We start from the raw sequence: 23,425 nt of genomic DNA, 5'->3' as shown, positions 1-23,425 counted from the left end.
ATCATTAATTTCCTGCAGAATTTTTTTCAGAGGTAGTCTCTTAAACATGGAGTTTAGTTTAATTAGTAACTTGACTTTTAAAACGTTGAGTAAAATATATCTTTTTGTATACTTATAAACATCCACATTCACTTATTATACTCTTTATAAACTTCTGTTACATTAGATATGATTTAGTAATTAGTAAGTGCTTTAGTATTTATAGAAAAATTATAAAGACATATTTTATACTGTGCAAATACAATATTTATAGTTTATATGACATATGAATATATCTAATAATAATATCACATATATAGTATATATGACTATACATATGATATGACTTAATATAACTTGGGTTGTAGATAGGAGTCACTGTTTTACTAATATAAAACAGACTATTCATAAAAGAAAAACCTAAATAAAGAGAAATATAAGATAATTGTAATTAATTATCAACAAACTTTTTTGTAATTAAGCCTAATTAGAAACACTGCTACATTTAAAAGTGATTTGCACTAATTGAGGACGATGCATGAAAAATCAAGTAAAACTGAAGGTTTTTGTTGTTAAATTAAAATGTAGAATCGCTACCATGCTACATAATCAGAAATCTTTAAAGTGATCAATTAAAGAATGGACAAGAAGTTATTTATTGCTTTTTAATTTTTTCTGAACTCCAAATTTTACTAGAATTAGCCTTTTAATTTTGATGATTCACAGAGCACCTCTAATTTTACCTTGCATCTTTTACAGTAAATATATTATTTGAATATTAAGTATATCTCCTAATAATATGATCAGAACATCTATAGATGTTGCTTTATCAGAATGAGAGAAGCAACTCTAGTGAAAATGATATAACCTTAGTACAACTAATTGATTAAAGGAAGAGAAAACACAAACCACCTGTATTAGGCATGCTGGGTTGAAGAGAATTATAAGGGGAAAAATTCTTGCTCTGTAAATATGAGAACTTGTGTTTGGATCCTATGCTGGTTAATTCACTGGCATCTTGACACAAGCTTCTCAGTCATCTGAGAAGGTAACTCAGTTGAGAAAATATTACAAAATCAGAAGCTGGTCTGTTTAGAGGTCATTGAGAAGGCAAAACAAACACAAGATCAAGAGACATGGGTCACTGACGATTTTTATTTGGATGAACAACCTTCAGAGGGGCTCTCCTTAAAAATCAGAGTCAAGCTCAGATAGTTATAAGAGAGAACAGGAGCAGGACACAGAAGAAGTTGAAAATTTTCATTATTGTTATTATTTACCTATATTTGGCCATCACTAGCAGTGATTAGTGAGTAATTGGATATAGATTGCTAGGGTGATTGATGAACATCTCTCAAAGCTGCTCAGTACTGTGTGTCTCGGGGGGCAGGGTTAGCATACAAAAGAGTTCCACAATAACCCGAAATGGACTTTCCTTCTGTCTAAGTCCAATGATTTCAGTGTGCATTAGGTTGTTGATTTGGAAATGAAGACACCAGTACAAACTAATGATCTTTCAAAAATAGATAAAGACACAGACAAATGTAAGTGAATAAATAAATGCAAATGTGTGCAGGTATGTTTGTAGGTATGTTGTTTGTTCATGTTCTCTAACCTGCTTTGAAGCAGTAATATTTCAATACTAATAATTATACCTACGACTCAGAGCTTGGCAGAACTTGGTTCTGAACAATATTATTCACAGGAAAAGAAGCAGATTTTCTTGAAGAAGACTGGCTTCACATCTTGAGAATGGTAGCACAAAACACTCCTTGAGCAAATTGTGCCACAGAATAAGCATATTTGTAAGTATAATAGTCTTACTCTAATAATCCAGCTGGAAGGGACCTTCTACTCTCCAAATCTTTGTTTTCATAAACATTCAAAATAACTCATTATTGGACTATAATGCTGGAAAAATATTCCCAGTGTTGTTCTAAGAGACAAAGGAACAAAGTAAAAAAAAAAAAAGCATCAGTAAGACTCTTCTTGCACAAAAGGGTAATTAATATTTCAAAACTAGAAAAGCAAACACAGAAGAAGGGAACGTTCTTTATTCTAAGGCATTTGGTGACTATCTCACACCATCCCTGAGTGTGGTAATAGTTTGTTTGTAATCTAACAAATAAAGTTTGCCTGAAGATCAGAGTGCAAATTTAGCCACACTAGTGGGCCAGGCAGCACACACTTTTAATCCCAGCAGCCACACTAGTTAACCATAGAGGCCAGGTAGTGGTGGTGTAGGCCTTCAATACCAGCACTAGAGAGGAATATAAGGTGGAATGAGACAGGAATTTGCTTTCTTTTGAGTCTGAAAATTTCATAGAGATAAGAGTTCTCCAGTGGCTGGTTGCATTGCTTCTCTGAACCCAAATATCTGTTTATGGGTTTATATTATCCATGCTACATTGAGAACTTGACCCCATAATCTCATGTATTTGGATAATTTGCAATTGACACAGAGGAGAAAAGTACTATAGAGGTTAAGTTTCAGGAGCATCCAAGACTTAGGCAAACTGGGAGAGATGTAAGAGTTTGACAAGATGGGAGAGGTTTTTGGAAAATTGGCCCTTTATGAATGTACCATCACTGATAAGAAAAATAAAAGAAAACAAAATAAAAATATTTCTCTTAACAGTTAATTGAAGAAAATATAATCCACACTAGTATAAACAAAAATGTAATAAAACATTTTATAAATTGTCCAGTAATATATACACAACTGATAGAGAAGATGTAGTGTAAGACTGAGATAGAAGAATGTTGTGGGATAATGCTCTTGTACAATGTAAAGATGTGTCATTCGTCTTAGCTCAATAAAATGCTGATTGGCCAATAGCAAGGCAGTAAGTATAGGTGGGTGACCAGACTTAGAGAATTGGGGCAGAAAGTCAGTCATCAGACAGACATAGCAGAAGCAAGATGAGAATGCTGCACTGAGAAAAGGTACCAAGTCACAAGACTAAACAGAGATAAGAATTATGGGCTAATAAAAGTTGTAAGAGGTAGGTAATAATGAGCTGAACTAAGAGGCCAGACAGTTTATAATGAATATAAGCCTCTGTATGTTTCTTTGGACTGAATGACTGAGGAACCAGGAAGGACAGAAACTTATGTCTACAGAAGAATGTTAACGGATGCTAAAACTAGTAGACAAACATTTGACTGGTTCACATACATTGAATGAAAATGGACCCACACTGATTACCTGAAACAATAAGTAAAATCAATAAGACAATGGAAAAGCTTATCTGTTATCATTTTAAATAGCCAGAGTTAATTTTACCCATATTTGTACAAACCAGCCCCATTGATATCATGGCAAAATTTGCTAAATGTTGACATCATTGTTTCTGGCAGAGGTGTATAAGCCTCAAATAGCTGTCATCAAGAAAGAGTAGAACCCAAATTAGCTGCCCTTTCACACCATAACTGATATCTGCTCTTAAAAACTTTAGCCACATGAGTAAAGAAAGTGACAGTTTTAAGTTAAAGTTGATCAAAGAAATATGGTCACACACAAATGCAATACACAAAATCATACTGGGCTCTGGACTAGGAAAATGAAAACAACTGAGACATTCAATAAACTTTACACAATTCAATTCAATCAGACAGTATTTGAGGATGTAAAGCTTCTTTGATATTTGATATCGTGCCGTTATATAAAGCTGTATCAGTGTTGACAAATGCAAATGTTTAGAAGCCCAGAATGCTCTCTTGTGGTGTCCTGACCCCCACTGACAGAAGAAAGGACATCTGGGAACTCAAGTGTCACTAAATGAAGATCCTTTGTGCCTAGAAGAACATGAATAATCCTGGTTTTCAGTCACTGTGTATATAGCTAGACCTGACTTCGCTAGAAAAGTAATAAATTCTCATCAAATTTGATCCTCCCTAATTTTATTTTTATAAAGTCTATAAAGAAGAGCTATTTTTGCATGTGAAATGACAAACTCAAAATTGATAGTATGTAAATCCAGGATTCCCGCTCAAGGCTCTGTAAGCTATACACTTTCTTAAGACCTTCCCTACGCAAAGCATAAAATATACAATACTCTAGACTTGCTAGGGCTCAATTTTCACACATTAGAAGCTCACTGGGTAAAGTTTGAATCCAAGACAATGAAATGAAAAAACAATGTTTATCTATTTCAATTCTCAGCTTGAATATATTTATCACATTTTGTTATAAAAGCTATAAAAATTATGTGTCTAAGGGATTGGGTTATTTCCCTTCTGTGGATTCCAGCTATCAAAATCTTAAAATCATTTACTTTCTATCTTTTAATTATAGTTATTAAATACAAATAGAGTTTTTCCAGCCCAACAACATGCATATAAAGACTATTTTTGGTGACAGAAATTTTTCTCAAACTATTTCTTGCTTTTAATTATAGCACAATCATCAGAGACGCATACAGTGTGTAAGTAGCCATCTCAGTAGACAAAAGCATCTAAGAATTATTTTGGAAGCAAGGCAATAGAGTAGTCATGATTTGACATGGTATTATTAAATAAGAGGAGCCTGTCTTGGTTTTCATACCTTAATTCTGTATTTCAGATTTAGGGTGATGGATGTGCTGAAGCATTTTACACCGCACCTAGATGGATGCCCAAGTTATACACATGGGCTCTAAGCAGTCAATTATATAATATTCCTGTACTTCACAGATGTCTTCTGGTCCCATCTATCAAACTCAGATTCAAGAACAACCAATCAGTGGTCATCAAAGCAAACATAATACTGTTTCAAATCAATACTTTGCAAATTTCATTAATTAGAGTACAAACTCAAATTTTATTAATTTCAAATTTGACTTGTAAATTTGGGATGAGAAAAGTGGGGGCAATCATTTCTACTGCTCTACTTTATTCAGATTTTACATTTCCAAGTTATGCCTTATTACTAATTTTATTTTATTCTGATAAGGAATGGAACACAAATATTCAAAATCCTTTTTCTGTTTTTTTTGAAAACTAAATGAGAAAAATAATGTCATAATAAAGAAAACCAATAAACCAATTGTGGTAGTCTTAATGAGAAACATTCCCCAGAGTCTAAGATATTGAACACTTGGTTCCCAGTTGGTGGTACTTCTTAGGTAGATGAGCACCCCTGCTGAAGCAAGTAGACCACTGGTGTGGGAGTTGACTCTCTCAGCTTTGTGTTTGGGTTGAAGCTCTAGGACACTGCTTCCATGCTCCCCAAACCATTGTGGACTCTCCCAGAACTATAAGTCATTATAAACTCATATTCCATAATTGCTTTTAGTTGTGGTGTTTTATCATAACAACAAAAAGTAGCGAACACACTAATATTTGCATATCAATGGGAATATTTAGAAATCTTCAATTATGCCAATTTTTATTTACTTTGTTATTTTATAAACTAATAATTCCATAGTCTTTTTGAAGAATTATTCACATATTGAAATCAATTTCTCAATTTCCTCAACATGTCCCAGTTTTATATATGAGAAGGACCTGGTATGTGTCCAATCAGGGAAGTAAACTTACAAAGAGATGAGAAAGAAAACTCGGTGCACATTGACTTCATTGACTGGATCAGACTTTGGGGAGTCTGATGCCAGCTAGGTCATAGTCAGCATATTTAAAACCCAGTACAATTTGGGAATAAATTACCAGGCAATGATTATTCCAGTTCCAGGTACACAACAAAGCTTAAGTTATAGCTCCTTAGGAGCTCCTTTACATAGTACGTGTGACCATGACGGTGGGATCCACAGCTAACAGGCCTAGAATCTAGTGTGGTCTTGGACTGATAGCAGAGGTCAGCAGGCCATAAAGTTCTTGTGCCATCTCCCCTAAGGATGGGTAATATTCTAAGAATGAGCAAGTCTGGGATAATCATTCTGGGAGATTTGGGTTAGGTCTGCTTCTATAACAAAAGATGGATGAAGTCTGCCACCACAGATAGCAAAAAGATCACCTGGGGACTAACAATATCTGCTCGCTACCATCTGGATAGAAAAAAAGATATATCTCCTCTATTGAGGATATGTTTATATGTGTTTAACATTCTTGGTTTATTTTGATGCTTCTCTGTGAGTACAAGAACCTCTGTGTCCCTGTTCTAAAGATTATATCATGTCTTTTTTGTGTTGGTGCAATTGTTTCTGTCTGTTTTTTTTAAATATAATTAGCAAGGTCTGTGATAGCCTCAGGTTGAAAATATATCATGTGAAAACAAAATAAATAAATAAATAAATAAATAAATGAGAAGATGTATCAACAGCGCCTATTGTTCATTACCCTACTGATGGGTTCAAGACAATCACACAGCTCTTAAATTACAATCAGTGCCAGATGCACATTCCATATGGCTTTAGTTTTCCAGTTACTTAGAATTCAGTATTTGTTTTTGCTGTGTACCAGCATTTATGGGAAAGTTAAATCCAGTAAAACCTTGGCATACTGTTTTCTTGTGGATCTCTAGTAAACATTGCTCAGAGAGCTGGAAAAATCACTGAGACCATGAATTCTTCCATGCTGAAATGTCTCTTTACCTTCAGATTTATTCATGATGTTCTGCTACTTGCTCATTGATTTTTACTCCCATGTACAGTGGAGAAGGATAATATTGCCGGACCCTTCTATGCTCACTACAGGAATAGAATATATAACCCATCTGGGCTATTGGAGCCTGAAAGAAGAGAATCTTATACCAAGGACTTTTATAAAGAAATGTGAAACTAGAATTCAGTGTTAGACTAAGGAAGGTGGCAAGGTACTCTCTACGGTGTCTGGAAGGAGAAAGGGTACTGTAGTGGTACTGTTTATTTATTCAACATGTTCCATCAAAGAGAATCCTGGATGATTGCCATTGATGACAGCCTGATAAAGAAGTAGTAATCACTCACCCTGTTCATGGAGAGAATCGAAATGCTTTCCCAAATAAATAAGACTGTCTTTCATCTGGGATTCTAATGAGTTAGCCTAGCACACCAACTTGACTGTTCCTTAAGTTATTGCCACGTTGTCCGGATATCTAGCTCAGGTCATCAGGTCTAGTGGGATGAGCCACTGTACATGGAGACCCTTCACTTTTCTAGACTGATACTTTAAAAGGTAAACCAATTTATTCTTAGATATTGCTCAGACATAATCCATATAATAATACTGACTCATTTATTCATAGTGAAATGTGTACCTAACTATCATCATACTGTTTTACAAAGTTTCCCCCTTCATCCCATGCCCAACCTACTGCACAGTCTCTGTCCCTCATTTGACTCTTGTTGACATGATACCTCCAGGTGCCTTACTTCTTCTGACACAGAGAAATTTCACGTGTTTCTTCTTTCTGAATTCTCTCTTGACTAATTACACGGTCTCAGTCTCAAAGGTCTTCTGCCTCTTTTTTCAAAGGTCTCCTTACCAAAGATCTCTTGCTAAACTACTTTCCATGAGCCACCATTAAAAAAAAATTCAATTTTCTGGCTTCTGTCATTTCCACTCCTATTACACTGTTTGGTTTCCTTTAAACTTCCTACTAGCTCCTCATAAGCCCTGCATCTTTGCTAAATTTATGTTTTATCACCTGTCTATGCTCATTGGAGTGTTGTGATAAGTGCTCACTGTACCTCAGAGTTTGGCGACTGCTGCCATGTCTCAGACAACAATGATAAAATATTTTTAGAATCTGTTAATTAAATTTATGAGGGTGTTAGCATCAATACTCATAATTTTAACAAATTTTGTATGATAATTACTCTTCAACATATTGTATTCTCTCAGCTCCATCTAATTAGCAGAACTGTATAAATACTTGATGATGTATCTTGTCTGGTTTCAGTAAATACCGTAACTGAGGCCTTTAATATAATAAAAGACAGGTCTCTAATGTATCGATTTATTTTCTCAACTAAAACATAGTAAAGAAAAAAAAGCAAAGTTAATAGTCAAGTCAATCATTTTACTGGATTGTATATGCTTATTCATAAAATTCTACATTGCTGCTGATACCACTGAATATGACAGGAACAAGGAGCAAAATATCAGCTTCTGAACTATCATCTATTCACCTATATCTCCTTAGGAGTATCTCTGTAGAGACAGAAACAAATATTCTCCCTGGCACTCTACAGTTTAAGGATTTCATTGACTTAGTAAACTATCTCTTAATTTCAAGGCTTATTGTGGAGAATGGTACAAACTGGGTATTTACCAGGGATTCTTCACTGAGTATCAACATTAGCAGAGGAAATTGTGATGTGAAATTGCAGGGTGCTCAGGAGTGATAGTAGCCAGAAGCCTACTGCAGATAGAAGAGAGGGACACTATAAGATAGGGCTTGATGAGCCGACCACTGTGATTTGGAGAAGGAGGGAAGAGGAAAAGTAGCATGAGAATAAAGAAAAGTCCTATTTTGTGCAATACAAAATATGAGATTACTTTTTTACCATTATCAAATGTAGTAATTAAAATTAGATGCCCTTCAACGGAAGAATGGATGAAGAAAGTATGGAATATATACATATTAGAGTATTACTCAGCAGTAAAAAACAAGGACTTCTTGAATTTTGCATACAAATGGATGGAAATAGAAAACACTATCCTGAGTGAGGTAAGCCAGACCCAAAAAGAGGAACATGGGATGTACTCACTCATATTTGGTTTCTAGCCATAAATAAAGGACATTGAGCCTATAATTCATGTTCCTAGAGAAGCTAAATAAGGTGAATCCAAAGACAAACACATAGGCATCCTCAGGAATATTAACCTTCATCAGGCGATGAAAGGAGACAGAGACAGAGACCCACACGGGAGCACCGGACAGAAATCTCAAGGTCCAAATCAGGAGCAGAAGGAGACGGAGCACGAGCAAGGAACTCAGGACCACGAGGGGTGCACCCACACACTAAGACAATGGGGATGTTCTATTGGGATCTCACCAAGGCCAGCTGGCCTAGGTCTGAAAAAGCATGGGATAAATCCAGACTAGCTGAACATAGCGGACAATGAGGAATACTGAGAACTCAAGAACAATTGCGGTGGGTTTTTGATCCTACTGCACGTACTGGCTTTGTGGGAGCCTAGGCAGTTTGAATGCTCACCTTAGGAGACCTGGATAGAGGTGGGCAGTCCTTGGGCTTCCCACAGGTCAGGGAACCCTGATTGCTCTTCGAGCAGATGAGGGGGGGGGGACTTGATCGGGGGAGGGGGAGGGAAATGGGAAGCGGTTGTGGGGACGAGGCAGAAATTCTTAATAAATAAATAAATTAAAATAAAAAAAAAAAAAAAAAAAAAAAAATTAGTGCTGACACTTATGCCAGGCTAAAGTCCTGGTCTCTAAGTCTTTATTTCAGTGAAATACACAGGGCAGTCTGTGTTAATTATGCTTTGATGAGAGGAGTGTAGGTGTGATATTCTAGTCTATAGAAAATCAGCATGGAGGAGGACTTGGGACAGTGGGGTAGATTCAAAATTGGGCGGTCATAGGAGACAGACAGGTTGAGCAATTGAGAAGGGGCAGAGAGAGAGGAGGGACTGATTTATCTTGTAATATGGAGAAGAACACAGGTGAATTTATTTAGTGTGAAAAGCAAATTAATAGATTTTTGAAACACAAAAATTGGAAAACAAACCATCGTACAGAGAGTAGTAGATTAGTAAGCAGTCATTAGCTTTTCCACATACTGGTCACACCAAATCAAGAAGAGACATTCAGCTTGCTTTAGCCCACCAACCCTCACAACTCTCCATACACTTTCTGTGATCGTGTTTCTGGTTCTTATTTAGTTTGTTAGTGCTTTACTCTCCACGTTCTATTGAACTATGTGCATAGCTCGATATTTTTCAGTTCTGCCCTGACTTACAAGAGGGCCTTAATTAAATTGTGTATTTCACAAATAAAATATATGACCATGACAGTAAATACTATCTCCCACCCCAACTTAATATCCACTTTTGTCTGATGGCATATGATGCCTTTGTGATAAATGTCCACAAATCCTTTCTGGAAGAAATGTCCATAAAATAAGCAAAATACTTTCTAAGTCACTTGGGCAGGAAACATATTATTTGAAGGATAAAGTTAAAGTGAATCTAAATATATATTTCAGTTGGTGGAAAATTAACAGGAGGGATTTTTTTTGTAGCATTCCACTGTAAGTGATGATACTATATTGAAATGTTATGAAATTCTAAAGTTAAAAATTTACTAAATTATAAAATTGTGTGATTATATATAAGCAGGGAATACATAAGCCCCGGGGGGCTTGGAGTAGATAAAGGACAACTTTCAGGTGTTGGTTTTCCCCTTCCGTCATGTGGGTCCTAGAGACCAAACTCAGGCCATCAGACTCTAAGAAAGTGTATGTATTTGTAATTAGATGCAAGCGTTCCCGGAGTTTAGCTTGAGTGTGAGAGTGCATTATGAGCTCTGCACAGGTTTTGTCTTACTAAAATTCTATTGCCAGCTTCATTGTATAAATGCAGTCTAGAATTCCTGAGGGCAAAACATTTATCTTGTTCTTCGTGGACTCTATTCATTAGCCAAAGCTTAGAAGACAGTGTTTACTTAATATCTGTCAAATGAGAAGAATCAAGAGAAAGATTACCAAACATCTGTCCTAAACACGTGGGTTATGAGTTTCCAGGAAAATGGCTGCCTACATGAAACTTAAGCCTGAATGGAGAATCTGAGAACTTGAAGTTCCTTAGATTGGAATCAGATGCTTTCCAAAGATACTGAGGCCAGCATGTCTTGGTTCTCACCCCAGTGAGTTAATATCATAGTTATCTCCACCAGGGTTCCTAATGGTTAACGCTGACAGATCTTTTATATTTGAAAACCATAGGTTGAAAAATGCTTACTCACCTAAAAAGGAGGATTCTTGTTCCTTAAAATATCCATAGAAGGCTCTGAATGAGGATGTTGATCAGTCATACATGCGTAACATGGACATGACTCTAGGTTCAGTCTTCAGTACCACACAAACACAGACAAACAAGCTAAAAGAAACAATTCTTTGTTTTGCCTCTTGCTAGTTTTTTTTGATACAGTATCCCAGTTTTCTTTCTGTTTTAAAATTAGTGCACAATGTAATGGGCTTCATCATGATATTTTCACACATAACCTTTCTTTTGTTCCTATCCCCCATATCCTATCCTCATCCTCCTGTCCCAATTGTGCCTTTGTTCCTTCTATTTCCCTGTTCACTTTAATGTTACATGCGTTTTATTGACCCGCCTACCCACACAACCACACAGTATATGTTTATGTCTAAACTGAAATCCAGGACTTACTTTCACGAGAGAACATGGAGTATTTGATTTTCCGAATCTGAATTACCTCACTTAATAAACAGCTCCGATACCTAGCCATTTTCCTGAAATTTTCATAATTTTATTTTTCCTCTGGCTGAATGAATTTCCATCGTATGCATTTCCTTATCCGTTCATCAGTTGGTGGCTATCTGAAGTTATTGTGAATAGAGCAGAAATGAACATAGACAAGCAAGGGTCTCTGTGGTAGGATTTGGCGCTCTCTGGCTATATACCTAGAGTGAAATAAGTATGTCAAATTAGTGCTGCTCAGAGATTCCATCTTACCCAGGTCCAAAGAGTTATTATCAAATAACAAATAGCAATAAATGATGGTGAGGATATGGTGGAGGAAGAATCCCTATTCAATGCTGGATTATAAACTGGTGAAGGTTCTGTGGAAATCAGTGTAGAGTTCACTAAAAACAAAACACTAAAAAACAATTTCTGAAAATATATCTATCTTAATTTTCTTAATATGAGCTTATTCAGGAAGCATACAATTGTCCAGTTTACATCACAGAACCTAAAAAAAAATCTATGGATTACAAGCAGTCCTCTTGGCTTACTGACAAGTAGCAGTCTGCTAATGAGGTCCGTGTAGACTCTTTTCATTTTGATGAAGGTTAAGGCAGATTTATGTCTGAGAGAAGGGATTTTAATTACTTAAGCATGTGTTATTTAATTGTGATAATATAATTTTGATACGTAAATATATAATCACTATTTGTGAGACTTTATATTGTAAACATGTAATCTGAGTCTGGTGATATTTGGAAATCAGGTCAGATATTGTTTTCCTTATCATGATTTCTCAATCATGATATTCTTCTTTGAACAGAAATTCCTGTCTGTGCTCTATTAATTATTATGTTGCTTTCTAAAGGAGACAATTTTGTGGCCAAACCACAGTGGTTGTAAACTTTCACATGGAAAAACACAGCTTACATTTTAGAGCCTAATTGACCAACTGTCTGCTTTAAAAAGCATGATTTCATCCTAGGGACAGAGAATTTTACTAGCTTCTTTTAAAATAAGACTTATCATTAGCTGAAATCACAAGCAAGTGTTATTTGAAAACATGGTAATTTCTAAAGGCCAATAAGCATATTTAAAGAGCATGTCTTGTTATTTAAACTATTAGCATAATTATCATCCTTCCTCGTGTTTCCTAAACTAATGCCTAAATATGAACTTTGAGGAAATCATGATTTATGTATCCATATTTATTGGGGGAAGTCTTGTGCTAATTTCTGACACAGGCCTTTTTGGTTTTTAAATTTATTTCCAAGTTGGAAGTAGAATTCTCATAAGAAAGATTTTTCATATAGCATTTTATTACTACAAAATAACTGAAATATATTCAACTCTGAACCATTTGTAAATGCTGTAACAATGGTCACATGTAATTTTGAAGAAGGAACTGAACTCTGCTTCCTTACTGAATGTATGTTCTGCATTGTAAATCTACAGCAGGAAGCCATATGGGATAAATTGAAAGGGGAAAATAAGTACCTCAATTCCTAACTGAGGTTTGAGTAATTAAACTCTAAAAGAGTATAATCAGGAGTTAAAAATGGCAATAAGAAAGACATAGTAAGAAAGGCACATATTTCTTTTCTTTTTTTCTTTTTTCAAAGCTATAGAACATTATGGAAGCTGTGCTAAGAGGAAATTTCATAGCACTAAGTGCGCACACAATGAAAACAGAGAAAGCTCATATTAGTGACTTAACAGCACACCTGAAACCTCTAAAACAAAAAGAAGCAGACTCACCCAGAAGGAGTAAAAGACAGGAAATAATCAAATTGAAAGCTGAAATCAACAAAATAGAAACAAAGAAAACAATACAAAGAATCAATGAAACAAAGAGCTGGTTCTTTGAGAAAATCAACAAGAAAGACCAACCCTTATCAGAACTAATCAAAAGGCAGAGAGAGAACATCCAAATTAACAAAATCAGAAAAAAAGGGGCACATAACAACAGACACTGAGGAAATTCAGAGAATCAATAGGTCTTACTTCAAAAACCTGTACTCCACAAAACTGCAAAATGTAAAAGAAATGGAAATTTATTTTAGATAGATACCATACACCAAAATAAAATCAAGACCAGGTGAGCAATTTAAATATACCTATAAATTGCAAGGAAATAGAAGCTATCATCAAAAACCTCCCCCCCCCCAAAAAAAAAAACCCAGGGCCAGATGATTTTAGTGCAGAATTTTATCAGAACTTCCAAGAAGAGCTAATACCTATACTTCTCAAAGTGTTCCAAATAATAGAAAAAGAAGGGACATTGCCAAACTTTTTTTTTATTTCTTTTTTTTTTATTGAGAAAAGGAGAAAAAAAAAACAAGTTTCCACCTCCTCCCAGCCTCCCATTTCCCTCCTCCTCCTCCCCCCCTACGCCCCCTCCTCCCACCCTTCTCCCCCTCCCCCCACTCCTTTCCCCCTCCCTCTCCAGACCAAAGAGCAGTCAGGGTTTTCTGCCCTGTGGTAAGACCTAGTACCTCCCACCTCCGTCCATATCTAGGAAGGTGAACATCCAAACTGGCTGGGCTCCCACAAAGCCATCACATTAGGTAGGATCAAACCCCCGTGCCATTGTCCTTTGCGTCTCATCAGCCCTCATAGTTCGCCATGTTCAGAGAGTCCAGTTTTATCCCATGCTTTTTCAGTCACAGTCCAGCTGGTCTTGGTGAGCTCTCAATAGATCAGCTCCACTGTCTCAGTGGGTGGGTGCATCCCTCGTGGTCCCGACTTCTTTGCTCATGTTCTCCCTCCTTCTGCTCCTCATTGGGACTTTGGGAGCTCAGTCCAGTGCTCCAGTGTGGGTCTCTGTCTCTATCTCCATCCATCACCAGATGAAGGTTCTATGATGATATGCAAGATATTCGTCAGAATTGCTCAAGGATAGGGTCATTTCAGGTTCTCTATTCTCAACTGCCCAAGGAACTAACTGGGGACCTCAGCTTGGGCACCTGGGAGCCCCTCTAGGGTCAGGTCTCTTGCCAACCCTAAAGTGGTTCCCTTAACTAAGAATTGTGGTTCCGTGCTCCCCTGTCCAACCTTCCTTTATCCCAATCCTCCTGCTTTCCCAAGGCCCGACCTCCTTCCCTTCTAACTTTTCTCTCCCCATCTCCCCTTACCCCCAGCCAAACTTTTTTTTATGAGGCTACAGTTACCCTGATACCCTAATAATTAAGAAGACAAAAGTCGAGACAATTTTGCAATGCTATTTTATTTTTACCTACATGGTAATAACTAGGCAAGACTCAGAAACAAAATTATTGCAGTGTGATTTTGAAATTAGACAATCAAACAGAAAACATGTAGCTAAAGTCTTTAACCAATTTCCCTTAAAGAGGATGCAGGACAATAAAGTATTTTAAATGCGTATGATTCTCAGCTGTAGACATCCAACCTAGGGCCCTGTGCAAACAAGACACTCTATTACAGAGGCACTTTTTTTTAGGCCTGCAGCAGTCTTTAAGTTAAGGAGATAAATGTGAAGCAATGTATATTATATACTCAAGTACGTTAGTGCTGCTTCCATTGGTCATTATATAAAGTTCAAAGAATGAAATGGCTCTCTGTAGAGAGGATGGTATGAGGGGTGATAAATAGAGGCTTTGATTTTATATGTGTTAGGTGTATTTTCAAATGATTAATTTTTATAAAGGGGATGGAGAGATGGCCCAGCTGTTAAGAGCACTTTCTGTTTTTCCAAAGGACTGGAGTATATATGGCAGATGATTTACAAATGCCTATGATTCCAAGATCCAGGGAGATTGGACAACTCTGGCCCCCAAAACCAAGTGAGCTCATATGTACATAACCCCTCTCCATATATGTTTAAAATAAGAAAATATCTATTATCATTTTATTTTTACTTTTTAAAAAAGATTATTTAAATTTGCCTCTGGGAGTGTATTGTCTGCATGTATGTCTATTCACCACACATGTGCCTGATGACAGCAGAGGTCAGACAAAAGGAGCTGGGTTCTCTGGAAATGGAATTATGGATGATTAGGAGCTACTACTTGGTGCTCGGAATCTAATCTTGTCCCCTGCAAGAACAAGTCCTTTTAGATGCTGACTCATCTCTCCTGCCCCAAGTTCCTTTCCATCAATTTTTAGGTATTTCCATTGAAAATATTTGAGCTTTTCCTTTGGTCATAGTAAAATATTGCACCATTCCCTGTTACTCAGATTCTTAAGCAGTGGTCATCAACCTGTGTGTCATAACTCCCTCAGAGTTCATCATTTAGATACTTGCATTACATTTCATAACTGTTAGCAAAGTTACAGTTATGAAGTAGCAACGAAATAATTTTATGGCTATGGTCACCACAGCATGAGGAACTGTGTTAAAGAGTCATAGCATTAGGGAGGTTGAGAACCACAGTGCTGAAGGAGGTGATGCTGATGTGTTGTTAGCATTGTTATTTACTTTTGCAGTCTTGGCTTGGTTGGTTTCAGTTATTTGCATCCAACTACAAAAAACAGAAATTATTTGAAAAAATGCCATGTTAACAAATTGTGGTTTTAATTTGCACATTGGAATACATAAAAAGAAATATTTCTGGAATGTTTAAAGATCTTACCACATATATTATACAGAACTGGGATCACCCTGAAGTGGGCTTCACAGTATGTGTTTCCATGCTTTGGAAGGTTGCTTTTGCCATAGCAATGGGCTATGCTTTTAAAGATACTTTTGTTTTTTGTGGTAAGAGAGCATCTTGAGTTCTTTGGACTTCCTTCTTTCGACAGACCAGATTGCAAGCTATACCCTGTCACCTCCCAACTCCAAAGTTCAGATAAATTTCAAACTCATTTAGATTTGACTATGGGCACCTGCCTTTGGCACAGCACTAAAAAAAGCATAGTTAGAAATGTGCAGGTCTCTCTCAAGAGCATTTTGTGGGACCCTGTGAATCTCCCTCGATTGTGTATATGTGTGTGTTGTATGCACTCTTTCTCTTACACTTACACAGTTATGGAGAGAGAGAGAGAGAGAGAGAGAGAGAGAGAGAGAGAGAGAGGGGGAGGGAGGGAGGGTAGGTGTCAATTCCCTACTGGGAGCCTGGGGAGGACAGGAGTCCTTATTGTGTGCCTTCCTCATTCACTTCTATGGATAGGGTCTCTCACTATCCGAATGCTCACTAGTTAGCTGAGCTCAGGAGAGCCAGCTTTAACCTCTCAAACCCATCCCTAGCTTATGAATTTTCCTTAAATTTTGTGTGGTATTTGGTTCTTCAATCTAAGCTTCTGGAATGCCTGTATCTCTTTACCATCTTACAAGCCTCTCTTTAGTGGTGCCCAATCCTTGTGACTTAAGGCATCTAGAGGCAGCACAAAATGTATCTTCAAATGTGTCTGTTGATAAAATCAAAAGATTAGGCAGTTTGAGCTCTCTCTCTCTTCATTCTATATAAAACACAGTTGGTAATGTTGGGCAGAGTGGCAATACCTTTTTCCCCCAGAACCAAGGGGGAAAGAAACAGGTGGATCTCCCTGAGTTTGAGGTCAGTTTGCTTTGTATTGGGAATTCCTGGCCCTCCAGGGTTACACAATGAGACTGTGCCTCAATAAACTCATTAAAAATACAAAATAATAAAATGGTAAAAGAAATCACAACTGATAAAAACAGTTTACCGATTTTAATACTGGTCATTTACTAATCCCTTGCATTTGCTGGTATGTGAGAATATAGTGTTGGAGTCGAAAGACCATAAGCTAACAATTTCCCTCAACAATGCCTTTGGTCATCGCTAGGGAGCATGGGTCTATGAAACAAGAATCACAGACACTGTTCACAACAGGAGTCACAAAGATGTCTCTGTTTCCTTACACTCTGCTTCATATGCACAGGGCAGAATAAGGTGAGCCCAAAGAATCCACCAAGACTTATCATGCACACCATCTGTCTACTCTACATTATTTTCTGTTAAAAAAACAATTTAATATTTTATTCCTCATATTTTCCCTCATAATGTAATGTCCAAAGAGTTGCATACACCACGGATCATGATGAACGGCTGCCATAGTATCGGTAGGATATAGAAGCTTGGAATTTTGAGTATGCCATATTTCATTACAGCTTCTTTGATGCCCAGAATGTGAAGTTAATTGATTGCACTTCTGTGTCCAAAGGCCTATTGTTCACCGTGCCAATTATTGAATATAGTTGCTAGGCAAGTGTCCTACTATTGAACCACACCCCAGTACCCAAAGGGTATTCTTTGGTACCCTAAGTTCTAGTCCAACTAGTTTGAATAATGACATTACAGACAAATATTATCTGAATATTTTACATAGATTCATTAAAATGGAAGAATAAATTCATCACATTCCATGTCTTGGGGCATGTATGTAGAATATCAGCCTCTAGGAACTGTTTTGTACAATGATTAAAAAATTTAAGACTTCATATTTTAAGATTATTAGAGCAGAGACATGGGGGAAGCCCAGTTCCTAATAATCTTATGAATTATATACCAGAGCTTAACAGATTAGCACCAGTTATTATCTTTTAATTCCCTTATTCTTATATAGATCACTACAGGTTGGCTTTACATGTTTTTTCTACATGTTTATCAACTGCCTGCCTGTAGTTTTTCATGCCTCTATGATTCATGTCTACTGAATGAGTTTTCATAATTCCATTAATAATTGTAGGAAGAAAGGATTCCCAAAGTGATTTCTAAAGCTTTAGATGAAATTGCTCGCCATCTCCTTCCTTTTGTATCCCCTATCTGTGGCTTGCAATCATCCAGGTATCTTTAGCCTCCTGCTGGATAACTTTCAGCTCTACTTGTTTTGGCAATCAAGTAAAACCTTTGTGCATGCAGTTGGGGAGGTAGTGGGAGGGAAATTTGTCCTCTTTGTCTGAGGGGTGAAATTGCCTACATTTGTTGTCTCAGCAACTTGCTATTATTTATGGACTTATATAATAGCCACTGTGGTCTTTATATAGTATGCTCTGTTCTTTATTTTATCTTCGTTCTATATTTGAGGATATAGATAGGTAGGGTTTGCCTCCTTGCAACTAGATTTCCTCACGCTGTTTGTTGTTTCCTGTGCTCCACTGAACTTAGCCTATTTTAGGTCTTCTGACCTCTGTGTTCTTTGACCTTACTCGCCCAGGTGCCTGATTGTTTGTGTTTTACCTTCACACAGTCACCCTTTATATCTTAGCTCAGTTTTCACTTCTTTTTCTGGGATGTAGTCCTTGCGAAAGTTCAACGTTCATCATGGAACTTTACACAGTTTGTTTGTTAACCACTAACTAAAGGTTTGATGTAATTTTCTCCAGGGTCTTCAATTCTATCAAATAGGATATTTGTATTTTTCTCGTCATATTTTTGTTCTTATGCCTAAAATACAGTACATATAATGAGCACCCAGCAAATGTGCAAGTTGTATGCCACAAAGAGCTGAATTTTGTCAAGCATACTGGGGAATTTTGTTCTATGTGCTTTCCTCTAAAGCAAGACTTCATGAAGAGTAGGTTAATATTACCTACTTGGTCATGTTTGGCTTTTAAAGAATCTATTATTAATACTTCTCAGTGGACACTGAGGATGACATCATAGATTTTATTATGAATTAAACTGTGAAGAAAAGTTTAAAATTTGAATACGAAGGAAGAGATATGGATAGATGAGTAAAATAGACTAGGAAATAAATAAAATATCAAAGAGAAAAAAAAGAATTTTAGACATTCCCCCCCTACTGGTTTGGCCACCCACATTTTTTTTTTCTTAGTTTTTCGAGACAGGGTTTCTCTGATTTTATCTCACTCCAACTTACATTATAAATTCCTACAAGACTAACTCTGTTGAAGAGCAAAATGATCATTTCTTATCTTTGCAAATCTTTTAGGAGTTTCTAGAGAGTGCATTATACACAGTGCTGCTAATGGCAGAGCATGTTTACAAAGTGAAGAGCCATTGTTTCAACTATTCATTATTGATGAAATTTACTGTTAGATGGGGAATACTGACTTCCTGAAATAATTTGCAGTTTGAAGCCATCGCTGTGATTTTAAAGAACCAGAATGTTTCCAGACACTCAGACATTAGTGTTTAACAACCCACGGGAATGGCAATTTGATTTCCAGAGGGATTATGTTTCAGGTATGATGTCTTAATTACAGGAGTTCAAATGTTGCATTGCAAACATTTTTTTTTTTATTATGTTACAGGATACTGCAAGTATCAAGTCAGATCATAGTAAATCATCCAGTTTTTGTGTGCAGAACAATATGATAGGATGTCTGTATCAGACTAAAGTTAAGGAATAAATTCAAGAATGTTCTTTTAATTACTAAAAATAATAGTTTTGAATATCACATCACAGTGCTTACTGCTGGTAGCAGTATTCACCAATACTAGTTAGCCTAGAACCCATAAGTGTGAATACACATCTTGTGAGTATTCAAAAAACCTTTGTTGATTAGGAGATCCATGTTTCCTCCAGTCTGATTGCCTAGTCAATTTTAAGTATAATTATGGATGTTGTAAACAGACCTCCGAGTGTGTGTGGGGGGGGGGGGAGAGTAATGAGGGTTCATTAACTATGATTAATGACTTAAGTGTTTAAATCTAATTTTATTCTCCAGGAAGAGGACGAGAAAAATCTTTCCTGTTATAAGGTCTGAACTTTGTTTTCCAGAAACATTGTTGTATGAATACTAATTCTTGATATTATTGCAACGACATTAAAAAGCCCTTTACAAGAAAGATATGGTGTAAAAAATGTATCATCTTCTTGGGTTTTAGAAAACAGGACATAATTTTATACTATAAACTGATTTGAAATCTCAAGCTATCTTTAATTCTGAATTATGCAAAAAGTCTCTTAGTCAAAAAAAATAGGAAATTTTCAGGTAACACAAACTAAATTAAATGAACAAACTCAGCTTCTACAAACAACACATTTATTTAGAAAAATAAACTGAAAAAAAATGCTGTTTGTTTGATACATTTTCCAAGGAAACAGAGATGATTATAAAATTGTTATAGTCAAATACAAATTACAAATGACTTTTTGAATTAACAGAACAAACAGAATTAAACATCACTGTTTAGTACACAGTTTCAGCTTTTTAATATTAATGACACACATATATATAAAACCCTTTTGATCTCATTCATTTGACCACAATAATGTTTTCTTTATAATTTTACAGTTTTGTTCAGAAACAAATTCAGTTCTTTATGTAAGTAACTGACTATTTGTTAATTAGAAAATAAAAGGGGAACTCATTATCTTAATAATTCTCAAGTGATCCTTTTTGGATGCCTTCAAGAAACTGCTTCTTGTGGTCTCCAAACTGGTGGGATCATCTGTGCAAATACCAGAACACTTCCTTACCCTGAATGGAAGCAACTGTGCAAATAACAGAAGTGCATGGAGATGTAATCAGGGTAAAGCAATTTCCCCTCTCAACCAGTATGACGTGGAGGATGTAACACTGGAACTTTTCAAACAATTGGGACCAATGCTGCTCTCCCTTATGGCTTTGAGGGAATATGGACTGTGGATCTCTTCATGTCTGCAAACTGCAACATTCTTCCTAATCCCATCCTTGCAAAGTTCCAGCTGGTTCAGTTTTGGTTTTGTCGGCATTTGTTGAAATTAGGAGTAATTCTCACTTGAGACACCTCCTGTCCATAACTTTCCATCTCTTAAAATGTTAAATTGATGTATAATTTAATCACTTCATTGATGAATTGCATTTTTTTTCTGGGCAGATTGATATCCAAGAATATTGATTTTCCATTGTGAAATTAGATTGTTTGATTTTGTTTATCTGTTGGCTTCTTAAAAACTTAGTCATTTTCTTCTGGGTGTTGTATCTTCTCGGTAATCAGGAGTGAAGATATTTTAAGGCTGGGGCATTTTCTGCCCACCTGGCTCTGTGCATGGCTGTCAGGTGAGAGGCAGATGATTTTAGGCAGACCATCCCATTGGTCATTTGTGCTCCAAAAGACAAGTTAGCTTCTCTGACAGGGTCAGGCTCCTGGTTACACTGAAATTAGATCTGGCCTCAAAAAGTCCAGGATCAGTTTGACATAAGAAAAATGAATCCACATGCCTCTAAATAAAGGTATTCCTTCCAACCCGATAAAGCTGTTAGAGAGAAAAACAAAAGACAGGCAATCATTTCAAATCAGTTCAAACAATAAGTATAATTAAATAAAGACACATTATAAATTAGAAATATGTATTAATTTAATATACTATGTAATTTCAATTTAAAATTCCTTGAATTATCATTTTTAAATATTATATGCATATTAAGATTATTGAGTAAAAACATTTTTATAACTTAATTATCAAGTTTTAATACTATAATGCTTATTTTTCAAGTAAAAGATTTCTTATCCTTATTTTTTTAAACTTCATGCAATTTTACCCACTTATAAATGTCTCACATTCTCAATATACTTCTTAAAGGCATTGAAGACAAACTTTTAAATATATTGTCTCAAAATAATTAAATTAACTCTTTCCATTGATACTGACATTTTTCGAGCAATAAGCAAAGTTGTACTTTTGGAAGGCTTAGTGATATAAAATACTGTAATTTATGTACTTTAAAAACAGCGTCAGATTGGCGAAAAATTTGCTTCTGGATAGCAGAACTGTTTAAGAACTAACTTTGTCTTTCTTCACAGGTATCTACAGTACTTAAAAACAAGCATTTTTAAAGAGTTTATGTCCATATTTTTAATTGATGATTTATGGAGAAACAAAAATGAATGAAGCATGGGCATAATTCTCTACCATCAGATCATTTAATATTACTTGATCTGAAATGTCTGTGATCTTCTCTCACAGATATGACATAGAGAATACTCACAACATTAGGTTCAGATAAAAGCTACTATTTTAATGTTTAATGTTAAAATTAATGTTATTATTTGTCCCTCGAGAATTCACAGAGTGTTCCCATCCCTTTTCTCCACTTCACTTCCTTCCCACCTGTGGTGGTTTGAATGAGAATGGCCCCCATAGGCTCTTGTATTTGACTACTTTGGTCCCCAGCTGGTGGAACTATTTGGGACCTATTAGGAGGTGGGGGCTTGTTCTAGGAAGTGTGTCACTGGGAGCGAGAGTTTGAGGTTTCAAAATTTGACACCATTTACAGTTAACTCTCAGTCTTATGTTGTGGATCAATATGTAAGTGTTTAGCTACTGTTCCAGCACCATGTCTGCCTGTGTGTTCCGTGCTACACACCACGGTGGTAATGGTATCACCCGCTGTAACTGTAAACTTCCTATATGCTCTGTCTTTCATAGCTTTCCTTCGTAATGACATCTTATCTCAGCAACAGAAAAGTAAGATACCACCCAATCAAGTGTATTTTAGATCCTTTGAACTCATCTGAGAAGCCCTTGCTTTAAAATTATTTCTTTGAAAAGTAGGGTAGCGCCAGAGTGTACTGAGTAGTCCAATGTATACACACAAACAAAAGATGGAATTGTTGGCCCTTCCTTAGCAAGATATTTACTATGCTGTTAGATTGATAATTCCTTGAGATTGTTCTACTGTTAGAACATGCCTTTGAAATTTAAATCCATAAAACTAAAAAGGAGAAACCTAAACAGTCTGTTCTTCCAACTTGTGAGATTAAATTTAAAAAAATCAATGAATATGATCTAACAGTGTCTTGCCTCTTTGCTCGGGCTCCTCATTAACGATATCCTATGCAAGCAACAGAAGGCATGAAGAAGATAGTTTAATCCCAGAGCTGCTTCTGAAAACTGGAGGACAGCTGTCTGAGAGAGGAGAACACTCCTGAATGTCATGGGAATCTATCTGTTCCATTTTGGTATCATCTGAGAATTTGAGCTTCTATGTATACAAAGAAAACCAACATTAGCTGTTAAAAATACAACATTAACAGTTTTACAATAATTAGTACTTTGATTTTCTGTGAAATTGAAACAGTATGAAATATGCTCAAAGTTGAATTTCTCTAAAAATATGGATATGCAATTCATGTATTTTCAAAAAAAGCAAATTAAATGTTCCCATTATATTTTCATAGGTTTATAATTTAGGAGAGTTTAAAACCTTTTAGAATTTCATTTTATTGATTTCTTAAATAGTTTAGTCAATCTATTCATCATA

General features: G+C 36.0%; 1 protein-coding gene across 1 annotated transcript in view; it reads right to left on the bottom strand.

Annotated features, from left to right (window-relative positions):
• Positions 1-20,349: 20,349 nt before the first annotated feature.
• The window catches only part of LOC121441939 (protein Largen), a 271,566-nt gene continuing 268,490 nt past the window's right edge, over positions 20,350-23,425 (bottom strand). Inside the window, exon 3 of the transcript XR_005973519.1 lies at positions 20,350-21,417. The gene's annotated coding sequence lies outside the window, so the exon portion shown is untranslated. The remainder of the gene's footprint in view (positions 21,418-23,425) is intronic.

This window comes from Microtus oregoni, unplaced genomic scaffold, assembly GCF_018167655.1.
Source record: "Microtus oregoni isolate MIOR12 unplaced genomic scaffold, Mior012 000085F_ref0000168, whole genome shotgun sequence".
In the NCBI taxonomy this organism is placed as follows: Eukaryota; Metazoa; Chordata; class Mammalia; order Rodentia; family Cricetidae; genus Microtus; species Microtus oregoni.
The sequence above is the reverse complement of the archived record's forward strand: the minus strand, read 5'-3'. Positions and strand labels throughout refer to the sequence as shown.